This window comes from Cervus canadensis, chromosome 22 (genome assembly GCF_019320065.1).
Source record: "Cervus canadensis isolate Bull #8, Minnesota chromosome 22, ASM1932006v1, whole genome shotgun sequence".
Taxonomy (NCBI): Eukaryota; Metazoa; Chordata; class Mammalia; order Artiodactyla; family Cervidae; genus Cervus; species Cervus canadensis.
Window position 1 is genome coordinate 37438958 of NC_057407.1, and position 7410 is coordinate 37446367.

Genomic DNA, 7410 nt, shown 5'->3' on the forward strand with positions numbered 1-7410 from the left:
ACTGGGGTCTTGGCAAAGGAAAGTGAAACTAGTGGCCCAGATCAGAGAGGCAGGAAGTTGGCAGAGGTGAGAAGGAGCAGGTAGGCATCAAGAGGTTTCACAGGGTTCTGGATTTTAGCACACTGTGCAAAGTTTAAACACATAGTGAGGGTACAGGGAGCAAGAACAAGGAGCAAGAACTTCAGTTAGAACACGAAGCCATGACCCAGACACTGATGGTAATAAGCATCCAGGCTCAAAGAAACTAATAAAAGGAGCCAGAGACCAAACCTTGGGAGTACAGAGACAGGACTCAGGGGAGCGGGAAGGGGCAGGCAGACGTTAAACAAACTGACAGGGGGAACAACATGGTGATGAACCTGACCTCAGTCTTAGTCGTGCACCCTGGCTCAGAGCAGGAGGACAAGGTGTATACACTTCCTGTGACAACAGAGTTCAACCTTCTAAGGAGATCTGACCTAGAGACTCAAGAAAAGTCAGGGAAAACTACAAAGACCAGAGCATCAACTGGGAAACATTCACTGTGTGAGATGCTTCAAATGTGGGGATAAGGAATCATCTCTGAATTCAAATCCTGGCTCTATTTGCCAACTGCTCAGATTGAAGTCAGTTATTCAGTCTCTGGGTGATTCAGTTTCCTTCGCTAATAAGATAAATAAGACCCACTTCTCAAAGCAGCTAAGTAGATTAAACTAGGGAATACATGTGAAAGAACACAGGACTGGAAAAACAAATATCCATTACTGTACCTTCTGCTTCATGATTACCAACACCTATTAGCATTTACCAACAGGTTCCTCCTGCCAAGTTATTCAATCTCTGCCTGTCCCTTCCAGCTCCTGCTAAAGTCCTGCTTATTTGTGTTGCATGTACATATTAAAAAACCAAAAGAGCCTTTTCTACATTTGTCATTTCTTCCCTTGATTTTATGAGATACTTCTTTCCTTTAAACACATGTTATTATCATTTAATAATTATCTTAATCTTAGAAAGAGTGCTTGAAATAATCTGGACACTCACTGAACAATGTGTTATCTGTGGAGTAGCTGAAAATATTCATTGGTCTGAAGCTCTCCTCTGTGTCACGGTGGCACAAATGCTCAAAGTGGCTCTAGGAGGCCAGTCTACCAAGACCACATCTCTTATTCAAAGGACAGGCAAGAGAAATAGCCAGATTATTCCAACTCCAAATCCCTACTGCTTCTAAAATAACTTAATTAAACTGCTTCCATTTTTGTATAAATGGCTTTAAACACAGATAAGTGTAACTCACTGAAGTGAAGCCAGTGAAAGTCTTTCAGTTGAGTCCGACTCTTTGCGACCCCATGGACTATACTGTCTACGGAATTCTCCTGGCCAAAATACTGGAGTGGGTAGCCTTTCCCTTCTCCAGGGGATCTTCCCAATCCAGGGATCGAACCCAGGTCTCCCTCATCACAGGCTGATTCTTTACCAGCTGAGCCACAAGGGAAGTCCAACCCACTTAAAGTGTCAAGTAAATGATAGCACTGTCTAAACTAGCCCTGTTGGGGGCAAAACATTTCAGAAAGACATATAAGAGATATAGGATTGTTTAAAAAGGTTAATTGTAAGTGTGTTTTGGTTGGGGGGGAGGGAGCTACCCATCTATACTTTTTAATAGTAGATACATCCTTTTCTCCAAAATCTGTCATTCTGAAACATCAAATGCTAAAATCAGCTCTGAAAGATCCATAACCTCAATTTTTGCCTTAAGCCTGGCCATCAATAAGCAATCACAGGAAATATAAAGCTGTGAGCCACTAAAATAATGTAATTGCTATATTTTCATTATAATTATTGAGTCAATCACTCATTCAATTCAACAAATAAGTGCCTACTACACACATACCATTGTGGTATTAACAAATTATAATTTTGTCCCTCAAATTACAAGATGAAACATAACAGCAAAACATATTGAGAGTCTAAAGAGAAAAAATGAAAAACACAGCACTCCAAAGAACCAAAATACTTTAAAATATTTTAATTACCCCAAGTGACAGTGTGTTTCTTTCACTTACCATCTACTTCAAATCCCTAGTCCCTATAGGATTTAATAATTCTGATCATTAGTTCACTTAGATCATGATGCTGTTCCCTTAGCAGAGTTGAGTCTATCTTTCAGAGGTCTATTCAAATTTTCAGTAATTATCAGGATCTCTTCTCAACTGGCACAGAATAAGAACCAGTTGCTGACTCATATTACTTCTGCTAAATACATCTGTCTTTGTTTTGTGATAGAGAACCCTATTAAAATGCTGCCCCCTGACTCCACAACCTTTTGCTACTCTGTCCACTGATGTAATTACATTCTCACATTTTTGCCACAATTTGTTTAAAAGCTGGCCTTGGTATATGACTTTATGATACAGAGATTCATTAGAAACTCCCACGCCTTTATAGCTGTCATTGTCAACTGAGACTTTTGCTTTTCTATTTCCTGATATCTTTTAACTGAAGCTATTGTACAAGCCATCAAGAGAAGTGGTTAAGCTGCCAGCCTTAGACAAATGCCCCCTAACTTCTGACATTTTCATATTTTCCTATGACAGAAGAATAAGGGCAAATATAACAGTAACCTGAAGAAGCACAGCACAAATTCTGTAGGTCACGGATCTACAGTTTTTGTATTACATATTTTCTTAACACACAATTCATTTTTAGTTAAGTTCAACCCATTTGTTTCAGGGTTAATGAGTCCCTATTACCTATGGAGCTTTAAGCATGGACAATTGATTTCAAGGCATATCTATGAGTGGACTTTGTATTTTAAGTACTATCTTCTATCTTGCCACTTAAATGGAGTCTGTGCAAATAGTAAAATAAAATGACATACACGGCACAGGAGACAGATAGTCTGCACTGCCGCACTGATTACCTGGTGAAACACTGAGGCAGCAACAGCAGTGGGACCAGAGTCAAGGCCAGCTGTTTAATTTACTATGCAAACTCCACTGCACAACAGATTCCATTCTGAGGAATATGTTCTACCATTTCCACATGCGGCCCACTCTAAAGAACTTGCCTGCCAGTGCAGGTAGACGTGAGAGACACAGGTTCCATCCCTGGGTCAGGAAGATCCCCTGGAGGAGGGCATGTCAACCCACTCCAATATTCTTGCCTGAAAAATCCCATGGACAGAGGAGCCTGGCAGACTGCAGTCCATGGGGCCCGCACAGAGTCAGACACGACTGAAGTGACTTAACACACACGCACACACTCGGAGCTAGTATGTCCTCGATTATCCCATGAACAGCAAAAATCAATTCAACTCTTAACTTTATCCTAGAATGAAATCAACCGAATACAAAATACCAATAAAGATTTCTATGTAAAGCTATTAATACTAGCTTCTAAAACTAGAATTCAGGATTTTAGAAACTCGAATTGTTCACTATTCACTACATTAATCTTTCAGGAAATCTGACTATAATCTACTGTAGTAAACAAGCAGAGGAGGATTAGATGGGGTGAGAAGCCCAGCTGGAGATCTGGAATGACAGTTAATCTAAGCAAGACAGAAGCTGGAGCAAGCAGCTGACATCCAGACTAAAATAAGAGGAGCAAGTTTCAAAACAGACAGAAGGAGTCAATCAAGAACTGAAGGCCTAGAAAAGCATGAAGCAGAAGAATGTAATGACCCAGACAAGTTGCCACAGGACCTATTAATGCAGAAATCAAGTCTAATAAAATGCAAAGAGTATACCTGGAATCAGAATGCCTCAGTTCCAGTCTAGATTTGAAAACTCTCGACATAGGTAATCTTGGGCTTGCCCCTTGATCTCTATGTCTTAATCTCCTCATACAAAGAAGGAACTTTAGAAAGCTACTTTGCAAAGTTGTGGAAGGAATCAAGCATTTCATTAGAAAATGGTTTGTAAGACACAAAATGACACACAAATGTGGAAGTGGTAGTGGTGGCATTTGTACGGCTTTCACTATTAGTAGTGTTGATTTCATGGAATAACATTTTGCATATTGTCTGATATATTTTCATCCTGCCTAAGTCTTATAGCCCCTGTGATCCTCTAGCCATTGTGAGGCTGAAGCAGCCACTACTAGAGGGCAGGAAACAAAGGAGTCATTGCTCAAACCTCAATTTAAGTCATAAAAAGGGTAACACTCATGAAAGGAATAGGCCTCAACATCAAGAACCACACACTTAGGAGGAAAAAAGGTTACCTAAATCCCAGAAGCCTCTCTTTATATTAAAAACCAGGGGCTACTTTAAGGTATCTATTTTTCTTTTCCTGTGAGCGGTAGAATAAAAAAAAGACAGAGGATATGATGCAAGTGCAATTTTCCACTACAAAGGAAAGCCCTCAAAACCATTCCTGAGCTGGATTAAGCAGCTGGAGGGAAAAGGGGAAGAGTTAGATGTAAGCTGAGGGCTCCTTTCACCACCTCCCACCATCCCCATAGACCCAGGTTTCATTCCTAGATTCAGAGAATGGGTACTAGGAACAGCCCTCCCTCAGCTACACATTGAAGATTCAAGAGTAGAAGGGGCTTTTTTCCTGCTTCCACCTGGAATCTGAGGAGGATGAAAACTTTCAGCATATACTCAACCAACATGGGGAAGCTGTAGTAGAGAAAGAGGGGGTTATAGACAGAGGGAGACAAGATCCAGAGAAAAGGTCTATGAAAGTAACATATTCCTAGAAACTACACATGGTACAGAAAAAACCAGACATGCCCAAACTGCCCCCACTGGGCCTGCAGACTTGCTTGAGAGGATCAGTGGATTTAAAGCATGAGACACGTTCAAAGAGGGAGACACAGAGGCCATGCTGGCTCCTGTGTAAGAGCTTTCATTCCATTATTCCTTTTTCACTGACTGACATCTGTTCACGTGCCTTGAGCCACACGGCAGATGGGGATTCCTGTTCCCAATTCAGATGTCTTTCTAAAGGATTGGCTTGGAAAATTAGTAGGGAGATAAATAAGCTCTATGTTCTCTCACAGAGTTGGATGCCATTTGTCTTTGACAAGTAGCGAACCAAATATCAAGGTAATTTTAGTTAACTATAAACTATGTATTCTACTGAGCCTCCAAATATAAAGAGTGGCAGTTTTCATCCTCATTTCCTCACTGTCCTTACACCACTGACATAATTAACTGGATAAATGTGCAATTTTGGATGTTTTATGTGAAAAAATATATATATTTCTGAAAAAGATCCTAATCTCCTACAAAATACACAGTATCTACAAAATAGAAATATAATTAAATGTTTCAAGTATAACCTTTTATTTTCTTTGGGCTACATAAGTGTCATTTCTGGGACAACCAAATCCCCTGAAAAGTAACAACAAAGTAGCAAATAATAGTTCTGCGGGGGGTTTTGGATTCCCCTTCAAACATGCGCACATGCACACACACACATACACACCCTGAGCTGTTTAAAAAACATTTGTACAACCTCCCACATTATTTATTCTCCCAAAATACAAAAACAAAATAATCCCTAAATAGATTTACCCTTCTGAAACTGCTGAACTTTCAAATATTGAAAAATAAAACCCTGAGTGGCAGGAATGGAGAACCAAGGCAGCCAAGCTCATTACCAGCCTGCCTTTTCTCCTTTTTCACGGGTACAATCAACTCAAAGGTCTAAGGGAGAGAACGAAAACTAGGAAAATTGAAAGTTACAACCTCAAGCAGTTTCTATCAAACCACTTTCTTCCCAATTTACTATATGCACCCAGCCAACCTCTTCAATAAAAGGGAAAATCTGTTCTTTCACCAGGTACAGTGGAAAATCATGGCACAGGAAGGAACTCTACCTCTAAGATGAAAAAACTGCAAATTGTCTGACTTGGTGAGTATTCAGGCGGTGAACAGATAATTGAAATTGCACCTTTGTTTCTTGATATTTAAACACAAAAAGATACCCTCTACAAAAGTGTTCATGGCATATTCTTTTGTAAAATGCCAACCTCTCCACTGGCTGCTTACTCTTCTGAAACCAGAATTAGGGAACATTTGATTTACATCACCTAACTTTCAACCTAATTCATCACCAATTTGACTTAATTATATGCTTTTCCATAAAGGTTCAAATTTTTTAAGATCCAGCTAAATTTTACATGTCCAATAAGTTGTAATGTAAGAAAAAAAGGCACTGTTAGAAAGATTTTTAAGACATAAGCTCAATTTATGTAACTAATTCTTGGTTTACATTCCAACTCTTATGTTTCCTTCAAAAAACTGAGAATTAACACTGTTTATCTCTAGCAAAGTTTCTTTCCATTGCTCCCGAACTTTCACAACTATCACAATTTGAATTTAAATGAAGAGCACCCCATTTGACCTACATATTTCAGAAGGCAAAAAGATAGCTTTTGTTGAATAAATAATTGTTTAAGATGATACGATCATTCAATACAGAATTAAAATCTCAGATGTGAATTGTTTACATGCTTCTGCTTTTTCATCAAAGTAATATTTGAATGAGATGTGGGATATGTGACTTTTGGGAACTGTGGTTTGTTTGTTTATTTTTTTTTTCTATCAATAAATTACAGCACCTTGCCTTTTGGGTTATAACTGGCCTTGAATAATCTAGGAAGGGAATTGCAAGTCTCAAAATACCAAGCAATGAATAATTTTCCATTCAGTTCTCTTTGCCTAGAGCTCAGTATTAGCAGCACAAAACATAGTGGCAAAAGGATGTTTATTAAATGAATAACTTCCACTAAATATTTTTATATTATAAAAGTATCACCTGCACTTTGGAAAGCTGGAAAATACATTTTCAAAACGAAGGCTATTAAAACAACCCATAAATTACTACCTACAAAAGACAGTTACCCTTTTTCATTTTTCTTTTATAAACAGAAGGAAGCCAATAATATTGAAAACCTCAATTAACTGAAACCCTCAAGGGAGGAGGTATAGTTGTGGTGATTTAGAAAGTATTCTCAAATGCCATAATAGATGTATTGTTTTTGAACCAGAAAAAAAAAAATGAAAAAGATAAAATACAGTAGTCTGTTTGCCTAGTTCATTAATTAGTGGATAAAGTATAATTTATAACTCCAGGCATGTGCAGTACATTTTGGTCATCAGGGTGAAGAGCAGTTATATAGTAGGGCTGAAGAAATAGAAGGGCTAGAGCAGAGCTAGAAAATTCAAATGCTCACACAGAGACCAAAAAAGTACAAAATGCCTGTCTGAAGACGATAACCAATCAGTTCAGTCAGTTCAGTTGCTCAATCGTGTTTGACTCTTTGCGACCCCATGAATCGCAGCACACCAGGCCTCCCTGTCCATCACAAACTCCCGGAGTTTACTCAAACTCATGCCCATCGAGTCGGTGATGCCATCCAGCCATCTCATCCTCTGTCGTCCCCTTCTCCTCCTGCCCCCAATCCTCCCAGCATCAG